Below are 23,030 nucleotides of genomic sequence, written 5' to 3'. Positions count from 1 at the left end.
GAAATGTTCCAACTAATCTTGTCTCCATTACCTTAACTGCAATTAATTAACATAATTGGGGGAAATAAAATATTTAGAAGTCAGTTTTTGGCAGCAAAAGTAAATGTTCAAGAGATTAAGAGTGAAAGAATGCTTGAGTAAATTGGGAGTAGGGGAGTAAATATTTAAAGGATTACATTGTAATATATTTCATTTAATTCAGTTTTTTTTTAAGTAGCTGTTTTGGGATTTTATTTTCCTGGTCTGGTGTGGTCTCAGCACACAAAATATAGATGTTATCTAAATACGTCTTTTTACAGATAGACATGTCTGTTTCTGGGGCTAGACTTTCTGTTCGGCTGCTTGAAAATCGCTGGTGCTGAGAAGGTCAGTGATCCCCCATCACATTACAATTCAGTTTGAAAGAACTCAATCACTTCAACATTCTGCTCAAATGTCTGCATTTCATTCCAGAACATAGACTTGCAGACAAAAAGCAGGAGAAAAGAAACTTAAGATGTCCAGAAAGCATTGCATAGGAAATGATTGCAATGTGAAATGTTTCTAGCCTCTTTAGCTTAACGTAGAACATTTAAAACAATGGAATTTCTTTCGAATTTTGACTTTTATTACAAGTAATAAATATATTATTACGATTATTACGATGTGTTAATTAACAGGACAAGCCTTGGCATATACACATGCACAGTTATAAGACAAAAGTGCCTTTTAATACCATTGGTTGACGGATAGGTGTGTTTAAAGGCTGGAGAATGTAAATAGTGTGTCTCCGCTGGTCTAAGTGGTGCAGCAAATCCACATTTTGCTGGGAAAACGTTAATACATAGTCGAGCAGCGAGAGCTCACAGTACGTATTGTGTTGGCTATACTCGCGCGAAAGAGCACATAATACGCATGCGCGTCACGTCATCGGAAAGTTCCGTCTTGCTGTTTACATGGAAACGAAAGGGAAGCTTTTTCAAAAAGTTGCACTTTGAGACCCATCTTCGAAAGTTTGCACTTTCAGTCCCCCAAAACGCTTTTTCCGTCTTAACAAACGGCCAAGACGCATTTTAACATCTTGCAAAGTGGTCTATATTATTCCTGGTTGTAAGGATATAAGGAATAAAAGAGTATTATTATTATAAGATATGTGTTAATATTTGTTCTATACTGTATTTATTATAATATTGTTTATATTATGTTGATTTAGCCTTTCATGACTGACAGTCGTCAGAATCTTGTATTTTGCTCTGTTAAGTAGGTCGCTTTCACAGGGATTTGGGTGAGTGGCCAACCCTTGTCCCAGGTCGAGCGTGCAGTATTTCGCACATGGAAAACATCCCCCAGTAAAAATTACTTTCGATTACTTTTGACCTTAGCTGCAAATGACTCCCAGCTGGATTAATCTATTGCTTTAAACATCCACTATGCCCACAGATTTAGCTGGGCATGACGAAGTAGCCTCCTCATTTGAATTTCTAAAAATAGATGAATGCGTTCCTCATACTTTTATGCCGAACCAAGCATGATGGATGATATCCCAAAGCACCGGCCTGTGATTCCAGCTTTCACGGCGTTTGATGTACGCACAGACGCTGGGGTCTGCCTTTGTTGCTGTTACTAAGCTGTTGCACCCTCTTGTTCTGGCTGGAACAAAGGCGCTGACTAGAATTAATGTGGACATGCAAATAAAGTCTCATCAGCAGTTGGACATTATTCAGTCTTTAATGAAGAGCTGATGGGATAGGGGAGCATATTTATTTGGCACACCCCTGAAGGAAGACAGTGTTATCGAACCAAGCTTCTCTCCTGTGTTTTAATATCAGATGCTGGTCTGGCAATTAAAAACGGCCTGAAGAAATGCCAGCGTGCAGATAGGTGACCTTGCAGGATTAGTGTATCTATTTTAACAATCTAAAAAGATAGTGTGGGAGGAAATAAAGTAGCGACACGCCTTTGTGTCGGTAATCTATGTTAAGCGACTGGTTTCAAGATACAGATTCAGACACAGAGGGTTGATAATCTTGCAGGTACTGAAAATCTTTCAAATGTGATGGATAACAGACATTAAACAGTTTGAAACACAAATATACAGCAAAATGTTTAGCAATTGTTTATTTATGGGTCTATTTGTTAAATGGAATACTTGATTGTGATTGGTCAGACATGATATATTGTATGTTTAATATTACTCTGCTGTCTCTTTCTTATTCTAAGTTTGAATTAAGGATGGTTACAAATGTCCCTGTAGGGTATTTTCTGGATGTACATAACATAAATATTTAAAGGGAACTTAAGGTATGGAGAGATGAATGGCTTAATACGTTGTAATAGCCTTACACTACTACCATTTGTCGTTAGAAACACATCAAATATTTAAAAGGGGTCATTTGCCGCGAATACGTGTTTTTCTATGTCTTTGGTGTGTTATAAATTGCCCATACAAGTATTAGACACGTAAAATTGCTACATTTTAAGTGTCTGAACAAAATATTAATTCTACCTAAAAGCGAATGCTCACCCAGACCTGCCTGAACTGCCTCGTGTAACCACAAACCCACAAATGTACGTCAGTTGTATGACTTGCCTAAGACCTCCCAAATGTATACGCAAATAAGGTGGGCGTACCTGTTAGCACAATTGCTTTGGAACCTGATGTTCCAAATATGGTAAGAGGCATTACATATCCATCACACGCTTGCAGTATTCGACCAATCACTACGCATTGGTTAACTGGCCAATCATAGCACACCTCGCGTTTCAATACAGCGTTTTTTAACCTTTAATCGTATGTACACATTGCATTACATCTAAAACAAACGATAATATTAGTTTTAGCTGTGTCATATGAACCCTTTAATTTCTTTAAATTTCTTAAACTCTAAATTTAACCTAAGGAGGACGCCATGCTCCTGTGGAAAATAATTGTGATTACCTATTTACCCATTATCGAGTATTAAAAAAAGTTGCCATAACCTTGATTATAAATTGCGATTCAAATTTTGAGCAAAATAATTGAGATTCAAATTGTGTCCATAATCGTGGAGCAAAAAAAGTTGACAGAATAATTGTCTAAAAAATAATCGCAATTCCCATTCCATCCATTCTCGTGATAATTCATCATGATAACAAATTTGAACAAAATAACCGCGTTTACCATTTTACACATTATCGTGATTATTAACCATGGTTAAAATTTCGAGCAAAATAATTGCGATTTCCATTTTACACATTATCGTGGAGTTTGATGTGTTCCTGGCAGACTCTGGGTCACTGAATATTCCTCTGAATATTTTCTTTCTTTATAAAATATACAAATCTTACAAGCAATGTTGTACCAAATATGAGCGCAGATGTGATATTTCTGTAGCAGAGCAGCGGATACTGGCCATCTGTACAGGGTGTCTTCTGTCTGTAAATAACTGGGATGGGCTCCAGAAAAATGTATAGAAAATGGATGGATAAACATCTCTCGCTTGTGTGATGCTGCTTTATATACATATTTTTTTTTCCCTGCCAACTTATTTTAAGTTGTAGCTATTATTATAAAAGATTTCAAAATGTCAAGACTTTTATGTGCTTTTTGTACAAAACAATCACTTTAAGCATGAGCTATATGAAATATATAATTCATATGATTTTACACTTCGCAGCTCATGTTTTTTCGAAAGGAAGTTGTGAATGGATACAAAGCGATATCATATTGGCCTTTATTCAGTCTGGGCAGCTTCCACCGATGGGCAGCCTCCTGTGATCCACTTTCCAACACAAAAATGGGCCAATAGATCCCACATCAGAGACACAGTCTTAGTGTCCTAACGCCAGCAGGGATTCAATGTTTCCAACTCTCTACTTAAAAACCAGTGAGTTTGGGAGAACTGGATTTACAGACAATTACTCATCTGGCTTTATAGTTCCTTTATGCTTATCCATGATGGCCCATTAAACAAAAATGCCTCCCTATGATGAGTTTCCCATCTGATGAGATGTAATAGGTTTGATTGACGCAGCCTCACTTGAACTGTATTTGTTCATCCTGAATTTGGAAATATGTATAATTTATCAAAGAAGACAACAGCAATCAGAGGGATAGAAAACATAATTAATCACTTTACACAACATGCAGTTTTCAATAAGAGAGACCTTGATCTATGAAGTGTTTAATGCACCTTCATTGAGACTCGAATCAAAAGACGTTGCTATAAATGACCATGAAACAGGGGTCGTGTTTTGGAGGGTCGAATATTGTCTGTCACTTTGACTTTGAGTGTGTGGTAAAATCAATCCTGTTATGCCTGACTCGCTGTCTTTCTCCAAGGAGACAACCTTGTACAAGGTCTGAAGACAGCTTATGACAGCTGTGACAGTTTTTATGACAGCCTCGTTGTATTGGCTGTGTTTGTGGGGAGGCTGATGGCTTACTAGGCAATGCTTTTGGGGAGGGGATATATGCGTTACTAAATGTTATCTTAAAATAAAAATAAAAGGCTCTTTATTAATATTAATTTTCCTTTTTTACATTGTATTTTTCTTTCTTAATGTTTTAATAATCTTCTTTGAGGGCTGCGGACGACTCACAGATGAGTCTATTAGTTAATACAAGTCTCATCTTTGACATTGATTTCTTTGACATGTTTGCACGTCTTTTTTTTATATATCAAACATGTGATGGCCTTATGCACAGAAAACGGAAATTAACATAAGAAAGGAAGCACAAATAAAACGAGATCTCTGTAATTCTTCTAGACAGAAATGAAATGAAATAAAGAGCAAATGGAAAATTTTTAGTATTCTGTATTTCAGATGTTTCTCCCGCTGTATTAACCATTTAAACATTCATAATACAAAATAACAGTTAACATACATTTTGTTCTTCATAATCTTAAAGGGATACTCCACCCAAAAATAAAAATTCTGTCATTTATTCAACCTTATAATGTCCCAAATCAGTATAAAATATCTTTGTTCTATTATATATATTTGGAATAATGTTAGCAACTGAGATTTTTGGGAAATCGTTGACTACCATAGTAGGAAAAACTATTGAATATTTTTATTATTTACAGAACAGACATTTATACAGGTTTTAAACAACTTGCGGAGAGTAAATCCTAATAGAATTATCATTTCTGGGTGGAGTATCCCTTTAATGTATTTCAACAATTGCATCCTTAAATGAAACACGAGTGAGATCTCCATCAGATCTCCCGAGTTATGAAACTGCAACCTCTAAGCAATACAATTTTCCTCTAGTTTAGTCACTCTCCTCCTCATGTGTGACTCTTTGAGGTGGAACCGCAGGGGACTTACAGAACTGAAGCCAAAAGCTCACAGTTCAACCAAAAGAGCGCTGCGCTGCAATGCATCATTTTCCAGCCTGTTTTAAAGCCCAGCTTTAAAATCTGTTGTCATGCCGTCAAGCCCCAAAGAGTTTTTGTTTTCAAAGGTTCCCTCCCAAAACTCCTATTGAAAAAAGCGCTTTCACAATCAGATGCCCAGGATGAGGAATAGTGGAATAAAAAGACAGAAAAAGAAAAGGGTGGTGCAGAACAGAACAAGAAAGAGAGAGACGCGGAGTGGGCAAGGAAACACAGAAAGGCAAAGAGGTCGAGAGTAGAGGTTGCTGTGTCAGTACAAATCTGGCATCCCATTGCTTCTCCGTGCACTATACAAGAGCAGAGAGCCGTTCAATTGATTGTTTCATGGTTTTTAATTAGCATTCACCAAAGTGCCCGGCAGTCCTGAGGCCATGTTTGTCCAGTTTTCTGAAGCAGGGAGGAACTCGCGATTTACACGACTATCAAAACACTACATGGTAAACAAGATTATTTGTGCTCGCATCTTCTCGCCGCGGCCCACACTGATCTGTGAACATCGATGGTTCCCCCAGGCCATGTTTACAGGAAACGTAGCAGTGCTTTTTAAAAGAGGCTGTCTTAACTAATGAGCAGTAGCATTTCTCAGAATCTCACCCCATTCTGCGCTCTTCTGCAGTATCAAATGGATTGAGTTTTACTTTGCAGCAGACAAAACAAAATCGCCCCTGTTTAAACTTGACATTTTCATCCCAGATTCTGAAACTAAAGGTATAGTTCACCACTCTTAAAACCATCCAGACGCAATCACGGCTCAGTGGAGATTGACTGGAGATTATAGGCTTTGGGTTTCTCATGGTCTGTCTTGCTCCATGCCGGCCTGATGGGAATCCGTGCTTGGTTTGCGCTCAACTATTCATTTGTGTAAAATGTGGGGATCTTTTTTCTCTTAGTGTAGCTGTCTTTGCTTTTTCAGAATATCACTGGCTACAAATTGCTTAAAGTAGAACAGCAACAGCCCTCCATCAGATTATATTTTTATCGGACAACATGGAGGACATACAACATCGAGTATATTTGCATCAGAACATTGTTTTTTGACTCACAGTGCAAGCAACTGTGTTCCGTGCCATATACACAGAATGAAGGAAATAAATAAAAACTAAAAATAGATCTAAGAAAAGGAAACACTGATCACCATAATGGTAACTTCAAAGAAAACCTTATTATGCAGAAACTTAAGGAACTGTTTTCCCTATTATCCCACTAGGCAGAGCAATATGGTTATTTATTTATTTATTATTATTATTTTTTTGGCCTTTTGCATATTTGTATGGAGAGGATAGTGAAGTGTGAGACAGGAAATTATGGGATGAGAGAGGGGGAATTGAAATCGGGGAAAGGACCACTAGCTGGGATTTGAACTCGGGGTCGCCGGAAGTTCTGCTGCACAATATGTCGTCGCACAGTCCACTGCACCACTTGGGTTTGACAATATGTTTATTTTTACAGTAATTTGTTTAGCTTTATGACATGAAATGACCAGGCCATTTTCATCTTTTGTTTGACGGATGTTTTACATGCTGATGGAAGTACAGAATAGGACTGTGGACAAAACAGGGGGTATTGCGTTTTTGTTATGTGTTACTCTACACCAGGGTTACTCAAATCTTACCCTGTAGGTCCGGAGCACTGCAGAGTTTAGCTCCAGCCCTGATCAAACACACCTGAGCAAGCTAATCAAGTTGTTCAGTATCACTAGAAAATCACAGGTATGCAAGTTTGATCAGGGTTGGAGCTAAACTCTGCAGTGCTCCGGACCTCCTGGGTAAGATTTGAGTAACCCTGCTCTACACTGAATGGTACACACTTGTCTGAATGTAATAAGCAGGTCGATACTTTTTTCTTTCTACTTGTTGGGTTTTACGTTGAAAAGCCATTTAGAGTTTCTGTGACGTCATGGATTTACCAGGTGAAGGCTGTCACTTTTCCTTGGTGAGGGGAGCTATTTCAACTGAGCCTCACAATTCGGAAGATGAAGGCAGTCAAAAAAGATCCCGGGGCTTTAGCAAAACTGTGTTATCCAGCTCTCTGGAACGAAAGCTCTTTTCAAACCTGTCTGCTTTTAAAGATAGCAAGTAACAGTTCATTGTGAATGTGTGTTTTGTATATGCATTTGTAGAAACCACTAACAACTTCTGTCAAACAGGAAGATATGTAGGAGCAGTTCCCCTTCAAGCGGTCTCTCGACGTTGTGTTGAGAGACACACTGGGGTTTGATTCTGCGAACCTATCATCTCCGAGATAAAACTAAAACGCTCCATACCCTCTTAGGACCGTTAAGGGTCCTAAATGACCTTTGGGCCTGTGAGCCCCTCGGAGACTCCTCTCGTCCTTATTACGATGAAGGCCGCTCTTGATGGCGCTTGCCTCTACAAGAGGGTAGGGACCTCCAGCATTCTTCGTGTCCCATGGGTGCCTGGAAGTTGGGCGGTAAGTCTCTCTGAGACACCAGCCCGGTTATTTGCCCAAGGTTCCCACACTCCCTTCCGGGTTCAGGTGGTGAACCTGCAGGCGCTCCCCTCGGGGGAGAAAGACCCAAACTGCTACGTGTTGTGTCCAGCGCCTCTACTTGGACCACACACAGAGCCTTTTAGCTCTAAGCAGCTCTTGTCTGTTCAGAAGACAGCACCAGGGAGGGCTGTCTCAGACAGAGGCTGGTGCATTGGATTGTGGGCGTCACGGCGTACCAATCCCAGGATCTCCCGTGCCCACTCGCAGTGAGAGCCCACTCCACCGGAGCAGGGCCTCCTCGTGGACACCAGCCCAAGGCACCCCACTGGCAGACATGTGTAGCTACAAGTTGGGCTACACCCAGTACCTTCGTGAGGCTTTACAACCTCCGAAAGGAACCAGTGTCCTGCACCCTAATATGTAGGACAGGCATGTGGCCTGGGCGTACGCCTGCGAAAGTACAGTGCCCTATGTAGTCTCACTACTTCCCTCCACTGGTTGAAGTATAGGCATTCCATCCATCACTAAGCAATCTGGTGAAGGACCGGGCGGAGCGGTCTGTTAGAACCAAGTCCAGTACTGGCAGTGTCGCCCCTACTTAGGTGGCGACTGATAGTACAGGCTTCTAAGTATGTCCACTACTATCCACTGGAAGGTTACATCTCGCTGTACGTTAATGACAAGAAAAAATCCTGTGATTTGCTGCTTTGGGCTAAATTCTGTATGTGTGAATAAGAGAGAATATTACTATATATAGAGATATATTTCCTATTAACTGTCTGTAAATTGTGAAAAAAAGGATTATAATTAGTGTCAAAACATAGAACTGATATTAATTAAAATATGACAAGTTTTATATCAAAACCGTGAGGTGTGGCCGTTGTTTTAGTGAAAAAGCGTTGATTTCATAATTTTTGACCTGTATTAAAGGCAATAGATAAATCAAATACCGAAAAGTAACGAAATACATTTTATTAACCTGATGAATTTTCTACTCTGGTAATTCTGTTTTGTTATCATAACTTTTTTCATTATTTAATTATCGATATGGAGCCACAGAGGCACTTCCATTAATCTTTCAAACCATTAGAAATACTGACCCATCAAAGTAAGTTTGCTTTCTGAACAGTTTTAAAGTAAAAGGCAAGGCCACAATTCACTGAGGTGTAATTTACAAATAAGGGGGTGATGGAACATTATTTCACAGGGCTATCATGTTACGAAATGATTCATAAAATCTAACATTTAAATTGAAAAGGGAATCATAAATCAATGAGCAGCGGGGCGCTGAGCCTTCAACCCTTACTGTTAACTCATTGAAAAAACTGCATTTCCACTTTTAATTCCAAGACAAGCAATTAATCTTAATATTCAATATGTGCAAATGAATCTTAATATGCAAATGATCTCTCACTTATGAAAACGTAATACGAGCATAAAATAAGAATATAGTGTATACGATTATATGTTACCACATTGTATATGAGAAGATGAACAGCAGGCAAGCAATCACAAATATTCTCTCATTACTGAAATGTTCCTAATCTGTATTCTGCTATATTTGTCTGTGAACGTCACGTGTAACTAAAAAACGTTTCTTCATGAAGCTGGTTTGCCTAATACATAGATATTTTGTTACACTTTTAACAGGTAAAGATAACAGTTAGTTTTAATTGTTGTTTATGAACACAGGGTTGCTACCAATACATGATATACACTGCACACTTTCTATCTGTAAGTTTTATAACCTGACCTCCTAGGAAATCTAATTAGAATCATGATTATTGCACAAAAACATATGATTATTAAATCATATAACCTCACCCCTAAACCTTACATCACTGGCACGAAAGTAAATCATTCCAAAACCTACAGTATGAATACAAATTCATACGAATTAGCCACGAATTCCTGTGAGATTGTTTTGTAGTTTATCATAATGAGAAACCATTAAAACTTCACAAAAGGCTTTTATTGTTTGTATTTCACATTTTGTCTGAGTTTATGACTCATGGTCCTTTTCTCAAAAACCTTCTATATAACAAAAGATAAAAAAGTGTGAAAGAAGTTCCCAGTGACAGGTGATAAATGGTTATGGTATTGGAATCTATCTGCTGCATCAACACATCGGAAATAGGATCTCTGAAAGATAACAAATTACATCGAGTCGGCCGTGATTCACAGAGAACTTGTGCCATGCTGAGCCCACAGTGATCCCTCTCTCTGATGCTTCGCTGACTGACATACTGCACCGAACGCACCGGACTTCCATCACGTTTGGGTCGTGGCGTACAGTGAGGCTCATAAATCATTGGAAATCCAGTTGAATTTTCTCGACGGTCGACCTCGGTCTTGTTCAAAATGTTTCACTTCTCTTTGTTAGAACATTTGGGAAGGAAGCTAGGGCGGCATACAGCAGTAGCGAGTTTCACACCGGTCCTTCATGAATTTTCAAACATTCCTATTGGAGACGGGGAATTGATAGCTACAGCAAGCGAACAGGTCAGATGTTGATTGTAGCCCTTCACATGTGTTGTCTTCCGATGAAAGGTTAGCCCATTATGTGAGCCCAAATGAGCACCGAAGTCTGTGTGAGCGGGAACATCGCAGGTACCCAGATTGTTTGGCACGGCGTGGAATTGACAGTATTTGTTTTCATACCAGGTCTTTTTTATTCATGTATTCATTTGCGAGATCCGTTTTTTGTGCCTACACAGCACTATTTTTGTTCGTCCTGCCTCTTGCGTTTTTCTCCCTCTGAGAAATTATTTACATTTGAAAAGTTTGCTTACTTGCTCTTCCCAAACTGTCTTTGTAGATTTGTCTCTCTCTGAGGAAAAGGACAAAGTTACTGTTATTTGTTGTATTTATTTACATACAGTTTTCCACACAAGTGTTGTTTTCCTTACTTCGTTTTTCAATTACACTGTCCTGAACATCGCTTGCTTTAGTGGATTTTCAAATATAACTAAATCCATGGGATGTATCCTTAGGGGGAACTTGTGCTCATAGCGGTCTGCTCATTCAAAAGCTCCGATCAATATATGCATATCGGCACAATGGTGTAATAGGAAGCACACGCTTAATTTACATCCCTCAACAACAGCTCCGGTCCACCCTGAAGCCGTGCCTGTAATGACATCCTGCTACAGTCTGAAGGAAAATTAAATCCATTTATTTTTACATTTGTACAAACTCACAACTAACAACAGAAGCCGGAGAGAAATTGGCTTATATCTTGGCTCAAGGTGAACAGCATCTCTCCCTAAGGAGGAAATGTGCAGATTAGGGCCACAGTGTGATGAGAAAACACACTGTGATACAAAGGAACACTAGAGATGTGAGATGTGTTTTATTTGCACATGTAATTGCGTGTGAATGTGCATGTGTGCATCTGTATGGCGTCCTCACCGATTCTCTCTTTTACAGGTGCTGGTTCTCCATTTGTGTGGTAGACAGGAGGCATATCAACACTGGGACTTCAGGTAAGATAACACCGTGTCTGAGATAACAGCTGAGCTAGCAAATACATTTTCATACATTTATCAATATCGAATACGGAAAAAAATATGATATGCATTCATTGCTATTTATAAAAGTGACAGGAAATAAGATGCTGTCTTTGAGCTTTTATTCACATATCAACACATGCTTTAAAGGGATAGTTCACCCTAAAATGTATATTCTGTCATCGTCTACTCGCCCTCAACCTGTGTTCATTTATTTTATTCTGTTAAAAGCAAAAGCAGATATTTCGAAGAATATGTTTGGTTACAATCATGCTTCTAGATATCTTTGTATCTTTAGCTCTGACGCAAGGGTATTGTGGTTGCCAAAGTGTTTTTGTTGCATTTCAGTGAGGTTTGCTAACTTTGCTTTGTCATTCATAGTGGTGCCTTCTATTATATTTATGAACTCCAAAGAATCTCTTATATTTTGGTTCCCAGACATGGCACGGGCCATTTATTGTTAGTCTGATGCCACCTTTTCATCTCAAATGACATTCAGACACACTAACATGGGAGAGAAGCAGCATAAGAGCTTTTAATCTTCGAATATTTGCTATGGTAAAATTTATAAACGACTGCAAATAGTCAGCTATACATACAGTATATTCCAAAAACTACCAATAGTTTAGGAGGAAACATATGGAGACAATATAAAAAATAGTCAGTAATTTTTTCAAGATTCATATGTTACTGATAAATTTAAACAAAAATATGCTGTGTCATATGTGGTCTTTGTGCTCAAGTACAATTTTATTAAGACATCCGAAGCTCAATTTTACATCTGCAGACGGTGGTCAACGAGTGCAACTCCTCATAGGAAATGAATGACGTCCGGTCTATCAGACATAGTTTGTCATGTGAAGAGGCAGTTTATAGTGAAGAGGAAGTTTAAGCAATCAATTCTTGTGCAAAAAAGAAATTGCACACTTCAACATAAAATTCTGCATGCTATCATTCACGTCCTTGACAAAATCGCACAGTACCTGCTATATACCAAACACTTTCACATTTGTTTATTTTAGGTCGAAGTAATCCTTTCAAATCTCCGATGTGTCATTTTTCTTCAGAGGTGTATAAAGACCTTACATAATGAAGCGTCATGTTTTATGATCTTAGAATGAGCTATTTCTGTCTACATACACCGCGGGTCCCCTTGCATGGAGTTCACCATGTTGTTTCAACAGTACCCCTAAATGGACAAACTGCTTTACAGAGTGTGTTTCGTAAATGTGTTATCTCATTCGGCAAAAAAGCAAAAATGTGACGACTTCTTAGTTCTGTGACAGCCACCGCAGTTGAAATGGAGGGGTGGAGTGAGTCGTCAGTTGGAATTCACAACCTCATCGCTACAAATTTAGATGCCACTAAATTCCTACACTGGACCTTTAATACTGTACATAGTTTTTTTTGCATACCTACTAAATACAAAATGTATATGTAGTGGAGTAGGCGGGGCAAGACCGTGGTTCGGGACCGGTGAGTAATTGTGAATGAACGCCAACTGTGCGCACACCGGGCTCGAATCACGTAGGAGATTGGGAGCATATAAGAGAACGAGCGACCGGACCGTCGAAGAGAGAGGACCGGGCCCGGACACATGTTAAGTTTATATTTATGTTTGTGTTGCCTGCAGTCGTCCGTGAGGGGCTGCTGGCTGTTTATTTATGTTGTTTTTATTTAATTAAATGTTTTAATGTTTGCCGGTTCCCGCCTCCTTCCTTCAATATCCTGAATCTTATTACAGTATATTTCCACTCATTACCTTAAGCATATAATCATGCAAGTTCAGTGTTCGTACAAAACCTTTGTGCTGAAAAAACAGGCATTCTGTTGCCAATTAAACATACTTTTTTCTTCTCCGCTGGAAGCGAGCTTGTTATCACGCATTGCATGCGCATTAGAGTCCAGCAGCCAGCGACGGCTCAGCATTCGCTTTTGTGAGTCGCAGGCACGCAATCCAATTGAATTGTTCGGGGAGATGCCAAGGTTTGTTTCTCACAATAGTAAATGAGGATTTAGGTATGTGTCTCCATGACTTGGGTCCCTAGAGGCGGAGGTGACTTGGTATTTTTAACATCTTAATGAAACGCTGAGAGGAGCTCTAATTGTGCACGGAGTGTGTGGAGGGAGAACGGAGCTGAAGTGACAGAACTGGAAGCCTTTGATCTGAGGACTCTAATCAATGTGGATTAGCGTCCTTCAGCTCAGTTCCATTCCATGTCTTTGACAGGCCCACGGCTCTCATATTAACGAGCCATTAGCAGAGATAGCAGTTCACAGATGTCTGTGGATAACAGCACTATTTAGGGTGACACTGAGAACTCCCACTTTATAATGATTCGTTTTAATGTTAAAATATCTGGGGTGAATACAAAGCTAAAGGCTCCACTCAAATCTAAGGTCGCACCCCTGCGATGACTTCCACGAGCAACATTTGTTTCTTTCGTCTCTCTGAAAGATAATATGTGACATCCGAGAGCTAAAAATAATCCATAGGTTGTCATATTGATGGCTGAGAAAGTGGGAACTGGCAGTGAAAAGCCGAGGGCTTTGTAATGTAATTCAGACATGCGTCGGTCTGAAGTCATCTCATCAGGTGCGTTTCGGGTTTGGATCGAAATTCAGTGACCAGAGAAAGACAGCGGCGAGATCCCTGATCAATCTCAACCCCAGCTGCTCAATAATGGATGCGAGGGAGTCATACAATCCGAAATGCATGTCCAATTTCACCCTGTGATCCATCACTGAATCGAGATATGTTTGCATCAGGTGCACCGTGAGGGCAGGTCCAGTCTGTTTCCTCGTGGTTGATTTTATATCTAATCCCTCATTCCTTTTGGCAGTTTACATGACCTATGTTACATACAAACCGCTTCTTTGTGAGGGAGAATGCATAGATGTAAGTTTGTTTGACAGTGCTGAAGACAGAGGTCATGTAGTTGACACTGGATATCAGTCTTTTGAGTACCGACTAGCCATTGGATTTTGAGAGACTTATTAAGAGGTCCATGAACTCAATATTAAATGTTAGGTTATGCATTTGGCGAATACATTTGGCTTTAATAGTAGTGCATTTAAACATCATTGTATACATTACATCGCTATCTTACTCATATACGGATGGTTACAACAGACGCACACGCTGGCCCGAAGTTGATTTCCAGTCTCTGTTTTGTTATAATATAACAATATATTTTCATATTTAATTTATGTTAATAATAAATAATTGTTTATATTTATTGTATATTCACTGTATAATATTAAGTTAAAACTACTCATTAGTTATTGATTATTTTCAGAGGTCTACCCGCAGTTAAGATTGGGCCATATAACGTTTGTTTATGTTGTTGCCTCTGAAACTACAATAAGAGCATTTAAGGATTGTGCTTCAAGAGCAAAACAGGCACAACCAAATATCTTTGTCCCTGTTAAAAAAACTGTAATATTCCAGCAGCTGGGGCTCTCGAAAAGTACCATAAAATAAATGTTTTTGTAAAGTAAATTGACATGTTTTACAAGTTAATGTACACCCGACTTGTACATTTGCAGTTAATTTCTGTTATTTAACATTATATTACTGTATTTTAAAATCTGAAAAATAAACCAGTAAAATTCCAATAATTTTACCGTAAAATTCCAATCATTTTACCGTAAAATTCCAATCATTTTACCGTAAAATTCCAATCATTTTACCGTAAAATTCCAATAATTTTACCGTAAAATTGTTGAAATACTGTAAAAACTTGAACTTTTTTATCATTGGTGTAGTCAATGTTTACTTCTAATGTGACACTATTTTCTCTTGTTTTATTTTCACATTATCACATTTTACCACGTAGCAAAGATGTAAATGCATGCCAAATTGTGATGAATCTTTAATAGAAAGCAGTAAAACAAGCAAAACTCTTGCCTGAAGACAGATGAAAATTGAACTTCAATAATACCAACATCACGTAACAGCGCTCCTTACTCTTGAGAAATGTTTTTCATTTGAACGTAAGAGTGCCTTCACTCAATTTTCCGAAGGTTAGGACAATCTAAATAACAAATAGCTCAAATGCTCATGTTCATCTAGATCTGTAAGTTACTAAATTCGTTTTCTGACATTCTTTGAAATGAGTTTGTGTTTTGTTGTCCGCTCTCGTGGCCTCATCAGCGCCGTCTGACTACACTGACTTTCCTCTGGGTTTTCTGAAAGCCCAGACAATAACTGTCTGTTTGGTGAGTAAAGGGAACAGAGGGCTTTAAGAGGGGAAGATGAAAGGTAAATATCCTTTAGAGAGGGATGACTTAGATGGCTCTCTTAGAAGGGGTTGCACTTAAAAGTAGGGCGTATTACGCTTCCTGTCAAATGCAGCCCCATGATAAATTATTTGATTCAATGACATATACAGGGAGAAGAAACATTGTGTTAGCTCGGAGAGCACAGCCAATGATATCCCCATAAACACAGCCAGAGAGGTAGTGTAGTAGGAGCGTCTAATATATCAGCAAAGATTTGAAAGATTTATTCAGTCGTATCTTGCCAAACTCTCTCACAGCGATTACTACAGGCATAGCAGGACTTTATTGTGCTCAGTGTTTCAGTGATGCTGTAAGACAAATATTGACACTAAAGAAAGAATTTTGTGTTCGACTGGTTGTCGTTTTTTGTTTGTTTTGTCATGACGGTTTGTTCCGTTGTGCCGTGATTCCGGAAAATCAACATAAGTTGCATTCTGACCTAACTTTAGGTACAAAATAGGGCTGGGACAATATGTCATGCAATTCTTATGCTCAGTTTCTCAATAAATTTACGGTTAAACACAGCAACATCCGAAACTCAAAATATGGGCCGCAGAAGAAGTACGAACTGTAGTTCCAGAAAATGCCAAAGGGCATATTCTATCGCTGTTCTCTTAAAAAATAAAGATTGTGTATGAAAGTAATTTCCCAACTATTTATTTAAACAAATGGGCGACCTTGAATTTTAGTTGAAATGTAATTATTCAATTGATAAAATACCAGATAAACTTGCAAAATTTCAAAAACAATCTCTTATGACATGGATACTGACATACAAACACAAATTTTCCTCTAGGAAATTTTATATTTGAATAAATCAAAAACATTCTGAACGAAAATAAACCGTTTTTTTCAATGGTTTGAAAATAAGATTTTTTTGGTTTGTCAGCTGTTAAATAACAATGGTAAATTATTGACATATCAATTTAAAATGCCAATTACCCCAAGGAATTTGCTGTTATGATGGATGCAATTCCCTAAAAGATACTGATCATTTTTAAATATATCACGAGAGAAAGAACTAAATATTACAGACATTAAGGGTAAAATATTTAATGGCAATACTAACATTTTGCAAAACAGAGTCACAAAAAAACTACATGAGAAATATTATCCTCCAGCTTGTTTCTTTTGGACTTCAGTGTTTGGAGACGCTCATTGGCGTAAAGCTTGACGAACGGTGGACAAATATTTTATTAATAATAAAGTAAAAGAAGTGTCCTTTAAAATAATGCATAGGATATATCCAGCAAAACATTTTTAAAGTTAATATTGATTACTCTGGTTGCTTTTGTCATACTGAAAAAGAAACCATTTTTCATTTATTTTTCCATTGCATAAACACAAAATTGTTTTTGGTTGATACTGTTCATTATGAAGAAATGAAACATTGCTTTACAGCTGACAGGATTGGACATTTTAATATACTTTAATGATCAAGGATGGATAGAGATGAATTATACATTACACAATTGTTAATTTTACTCGGAGAAATTCACATTCATAAAATGAAATGGTCTGACTCCAAACCAACATTTTCTCATTTCCAAAACGAACTAAATGTTATTGTAATGTTTGACTAAATGTAAAATTTGACAAAAAATTAAAAACGCAATCAGAGCTCATAAAATGATAAGCATTGCAAGCGTTAACTGAGGCCAACAGTTATAATAATGAGAAGAAGAATTAAAACTATTATATGATATTGGCTTGACACAATTTGTATAATGACGTTATTTTAACACATGATTCTACCGGTAAAGAAAATGTGTGATCTGCATAAAATTATTTGACACACTGTAATGTAGAGGGCATTCTGTGAAAATATAACCTTGATATCTTTAATACTCACAAAGATTAAAATTATAGTGAAATTCATTGTTGAAATCAAACTTTGATGCTGGTTATCTCACATTATCTCATCTCACACATTAGACTTTAGACTGGATCACATAGTGTTTTAAAGTTTTTCAAAGAATAGAGCTTTACATATGCTTTACAGAAGCTTTATGTGACAAAATCTTGTTTCAGCACAGTATGATGCAAACAAATCTTTCAAATCATTTGAAAGATGCTTGTTTGCTATTCATATCTACTTGTCAGTAAGTTAACTATGCTCAGGTGTGTTTATATACAGTTTAAAGTTAAAAGGAAATGCACTAAAGATGTCAACAAGTCCTGATGGAGTGTCATATTTTAGTTAACTGTACTTAAGGGAACAAATGTGTATTTTGCCCTCATGCCGGCTGGGAAATATTTTGGTGCATCTCGATTATACCTTTGTAGTTCCTGGAATGAAAAAGTATGGGAACACAACTATTTGCACACGTGGTCAATTTACTGTGGTTTGATATGAATTTCTTTAGTGGCAATTCAGTAAGTCCCTTTTCCTGTCATTCCACATTAAATTCCAATAATGTTAAGTGTGGTCAATACTGTACAATCCAGATACCATCTCCTAAATTGAAAGAGGCGATTCTTACATGTGGAATTATGCCCAACCCTGGGTGGCAGTTGAAAAGTAAAAGAGCAACACTGCATGCTGAGAATAGTTCAGCAGTTTATAAGCAATTATTCAAAGACTTAAGCGGATTGAAGAAGTGGATTGACATTTTTGTGCGGAGAGGGCTACTTGAATCTAAATTAATCCTTCTTTCTCTCCTTTTACCTAAAAATTTGAATGTGTGTCCAACTGCACTCATTTGTACCTCCATGTCCTTCATGAGAGTGGTTAAAACACTCTTTTGTTCTTTTATTTTCAGCGTGAAAGCGGTACAGAACGTTTTGAATAGGTTTCCATTATGCATCAGCCCTCTATAAACCCAAACTAGGTCTAAGCTAGCCATTGTCCCATTTTGTTCATTCTATTGAAATAAATACTCAAGCATAAAGTTAAATAAAACACTTTTTTCTATCTGACATTCAGTCATGCACGAAATTGGACAGCACACAAGTGGACAGAAGAGAAAATAAACAAATAACAAAACATTTTCAACTGCCAGAAACAAAAGAAACTAATCAATAAAACACGGCACTTATCGTTTTTGGCATATCTACCTGAATGCTGGAACACAGCCTTATGCTGTGATCGTTTGTGAAATCGAAATGTTTGTGAACATACAACAAACACTTATTTACAAAACTTGTTTTAGAAAATAACCTTGTGAAGCTACCAAAATAGATTTAATACACATATTTGTTTGTATACTTTTGACACATTTGTGGTTTTACAAGGTTGGGAGTTGTATGTAATTATCCCAGCCACTGAGCTTTTAGTAATTTGTTGTATCTTTGACTGTGGGCAATTTTAGTCTTAGTATAAACTAGTGAAGGGATAAAAAGTGTGTTTTAAGAAAGTTTATTTAAGGCTGCAATCTTTTTTTGGTAAAAAACAATTTTATTTGTATTATTTATTTATTTATAATGAAGACAGATAATAAAGAAATAAAATTTCTTGGCAGTGCAGGAAGAGGCAAAAAGAAAAAAATGTTGGTTCAACTTAAAATTAAAACATTGAGTAAATTCAACTTGAAATGTTAAGTCCTTACAACAAGTTTCTATCATATTTTTAAATTGAAAAAACTCCAAATTTTATGTAAACGAGGTAACTTTTTTAAAGTTGAACCAACAAAATAAAATAATAACTTTTTTCAGAAAGCTTATAATAATTATATATAATTCAACCTTTTGGATATGATTTTGCTTGAAAGGATTGGAACAGAGAATGACCTGAACTTTGTTTCACATGGCAATAGAAAGGCAAACATTATAGATTTATTAAACGAATCATCTGGCAACAGTATATATTGTACTATATGTACAACACATATAGAATTCTCTTATCTATGCGTTTTATACATTATGTAAATTTCCACCTCTTTTTAATCCGATCTATGGCATATAATTTGTTTAATGGCAACAGGATTCAGTTTCCCGTGCAAATAAATACCGTAGGAGAGACGTACCTAGAACACGGTTCTTTGTGTCCCTACATGCTTAAGTCTCTGTTGCCTTGGGAACTCTGGGAGAGAGAGTGAGAATGAGCCTTTAAAACCTGCTGGGTCGCAGGTGCTGGAAATGAACAGTGTCCAATGATCCTGAAAGAAAAGGCAATTTGGCAGCCACTGTAGGAATAATGAGAATAGAATGGTAATGTTGCGAGGCTGAGCTCAGGAGAAGGGTGCGACTGGCCCGGGTCGAGGCCAACATCCGTGGCAGTCTTCGCGTCGAGGTGTTTGCACATTAACCTGCGTAAATAGGGGTTGCGGAGCCCCCCCTCCTCCCCAGCATCCGCCTGGACGTCCGTGTCTGCCTGAGGGTAAAATTCGGTGTTTGAAGTCTGAGTTTGTAGTGAGCTCTATACATAGACAACAGAGAGATCTCTTTATGTCAATCTTGTGAATGCAATGAGAGCTAACCATAAGATGAAATGCAGGAGAGTTAGAGAGAGAGAGAGAGAGAGAGAGAAAGAGAGAGAGAGAGAGAGAGAGAGAGAGAGAGAGAGAGAGAGAGAGAAAAGGGAATCTCCAGAGCTGGATAAAGAGATGGATGAGGCCAAGCTGTCTCTTAAGGGAACTGCTCCTTATGTTCTCTCAGCCGTGACATATAGCGGTACTAGATCAGACAAACTTGAAATAAAGAAGGACTCCACTTAGGCTGGACAAGTTTAACCTCCTGCCAGACACACAGCAGTGAGCTGAAAACACCTGTTTAGACTAGTTCAGACAGACAGCATAAATCACATTCACACCACAATTGTATCTACATTTGAATCAGATGCAAACATGTTTCGAAATGAGATTCTCATTCATGCCTTTCAGATCCAAGTAGGATGGAAAAGGGCATTGGGACCAGATCATTTGCAGAGAAGTTATTTATGTCAAGCTTTACCCTGTTGGTATCATTGTCACACTTTTCACTTTGAGTAAGGAGGGAGGTCAATGAATCAGTCTTTTCTGAGTTGCAATACCTGTACCTTTTGAAGTTTGTAAGAAAAGTATGTTTATCTCTTAATTTAGTTTAGTATTTTAATGAAAGGGTTATAGATACGTCAGCGATATGATCAGGTTTACCCTGTGATATTTCTCAATAAACTGATAGTTTTAAGCCCCTGGGGACATCCATTTCCAAAAAAGGCAAAAGATTTAAAGAGTAAATATTTTGTGATTTTTAAGGTCCTATTTTGGTATATGAGTGTCCAACAATCATTTATGGTGTAAAAATAAAGGTGTAGAATTTCATTTTCTAATAATAGTTATAATTACCTTTCTTCTTGACTGATTCGTTCGACAGACGACTAGTTCGCGTGATTCAGAGACGACTCCTTATTTCCAAGCCAATAACTTAGTTTTTCGTTCACTTTTGGCTTAACAACTTGGCAAACTGCTTACATTCACAGATAGCAATTTTAAATTTCAATACTTACTCTTCAAAATTTGTCAACTAATATGCTTTCCATTCTAAAAATTTTTCTATTATTTATCCAATTTATGAAGACATTGTTGTAGCTCAACAGGTAGATGATGGCACCAGGGATGCGAGTTCAGTTTCAGGGAATGTGATTATGTACACTGTACGTCAATTTGGATAAAAGCATCGGTCAAATGTACAAATATAAACATTTGTGATGGGGACATAAAAAGGGGCAGCATTATTGAAATATCCAGAATACATTTCTAGTGAATGAGGATGCACAGATATTGCTTTATGTACACTCGTGGTTAAGATAAAATACTATAGTGGTGAAATGTACGCACATAAGTATAAAAAATATATAATAAAAAGAAATGAGGGGGAAAAACGTTAAATCGGAATTTCATTGATTTTAATGGAAAAATCATAGGCTATGAACTTTCAACCTTTGAGCAATAAAAGTTTCCTCTCTTTGTAATGAAGACTATTATAAGTTTTATTGTTTTCAGCATGGCAGTTTCATCAGTCATGGCTTTAACTTAAGGCAAGTTAGAGACAGCTTATAGCAGGTTAGCACTGCAGTTTGTTATTGGTACTTGCTATCTTTCCATTAACGACAAGGCATTTCCAAATTCAACGCAAAGCCAACAAACATTCCCATCTGTTATCTTGGCAAGAGGTTAATGTTTTTGTTGACCTCCTGATGCCCTAACATCATGCGGGCTACACGTCTTTATCGCAACTCCACTGTTCACGTTTCTTTCTCTAAACCTCCTGCTATTCTCTCCGATCAAATCATGACTCGAACACACAGCAAACACTTACTGAATCATAGGAGAATTGGTGCTGCGTAACATTAGCGAATCACAGCAGTCCTTGAAGACAAGGACATTCATCAGGTTCCTTCCTGATGATTGCAAATGTGCCGCGCCACAGACTCGAAGATGAGTCGCGTCACCTGAACATCTGGTAGAGCCGTAATGATGTGACATGGAGAAATACAGTCACTCATGTTCTCAGCCCTGACATTTCAATCAGCCGTGTGTTTGTGTTCTCAGAAGTATGGATAGCGTGTCTGAAGGGGAAAACGAGCTCATCTTGAGATTCGATAGATTGAATGGTTCGTGAAGGTTGGAAATAGAGTACCGCAGAGACAACTTATTTAGGCCAACCCGGAAGTTAGCGCCGCACAGGTTCCCTCGACCGAAAGCCTATAGATTATTCCCACAGACTTTTAGAAGATCGCAAAAAGTAAGCTCTGTGGTTAACTAAAGTTTATGTACATCAAGATTATAAATAAGTAATCACCACGTTTATACATTTTAAAGCCTAAATACAATCTCCAGAAGTAAAAAGCTAAGATGAGGCTATAAACAGATTACATAACGGTATCTCGATAACAACGTCACCATCGCCAAGCCTGCCACAACTCTTTCGAACTTTATTAAAAACGCTTCCTAATAGGCAACTTTACAGTTTCTTTATCGTTTCCGACCATGTTTGTAGTTGCATTTAGCAACTTGGTTGCAAACTGCTGTTGTTAAGACGTGTAACAGTTTTAAAGAATACCAAGTGAGTTATTACTCGTGTTTTTTAAGTCATAGAATAAAACATGCAAAGTTTTTGATTTGATCAAAAAACTGAAAACCAGAAAACTTACATTGGGACAATGGAATGGAGTGCTAAAATGTTAACTCAGGGCTAGAAAACAACTCTTTCAAACTTTATAAAAAATGTGTTTTCCTAATAGGTAACTTCTTGCGACTTACATTGCATTATATTAAACATTTGTTTTTGAGAATGTGCAATCCCTGGGTTCGAACCAATGATTGTGGCATTTCTAGTACCTAGCTCTAACAACTGAGCTACAGGAAAGCACCGTATATTGATCCCTATCAACATTTTTTGGTGATTTGTGCCAATGTTGAAATATTGGTGAGATTTCTGTGTGATGACATTTAACGTTCCCGACAATAGTTGTAGTCGCATTTAGCATTTGTTATAAACTGCTGTA

General features: G+C 37.7%; 1 protein-coding gene across 2 annotated transcripts in view; it reads left to right on the top strand.

Moving 5' to 3' along the window:
* Positions 1-23,030, top strand: part of tnr (tenascin R (restrictin, janusin)) — a 132,704-nt gene that overhangs the window by 51,931 nt on the left and 57,743 nt on the right. For both annotated transcript variants that reach the window (XM_056744207.1, XM_056744206.1), the window contains one exon: positions 11,241-11,296. The gene's annotated coding sequence lies outside the window, so the exon portion shown is untranslated. The remainder of the gene's footprint in view (positions 1-11,240; positions 11,297-23,030) is intronic.

The sequence above is a fragment of the Triplophysa dalaica genome, chromosome 3 (genome assembly GCF_015846415.1).
Source record: "Triplophysa dalaica isolate WHDGS20190420 chromosome 3, ASM1584641v1, whole genome shotgun sequence".
Taxonomy (NCBI): Eukaryota; Metazoa; Chordata; class Actinopteri; order Cypriniformes; family Nemacheilidae; genus Triplophysa; species Triplophysa dalaica.
Note: the sequence above shows the minus strand (reverse complement) of the source record. Positions and strands in the feature narration are given on the sequence as shown.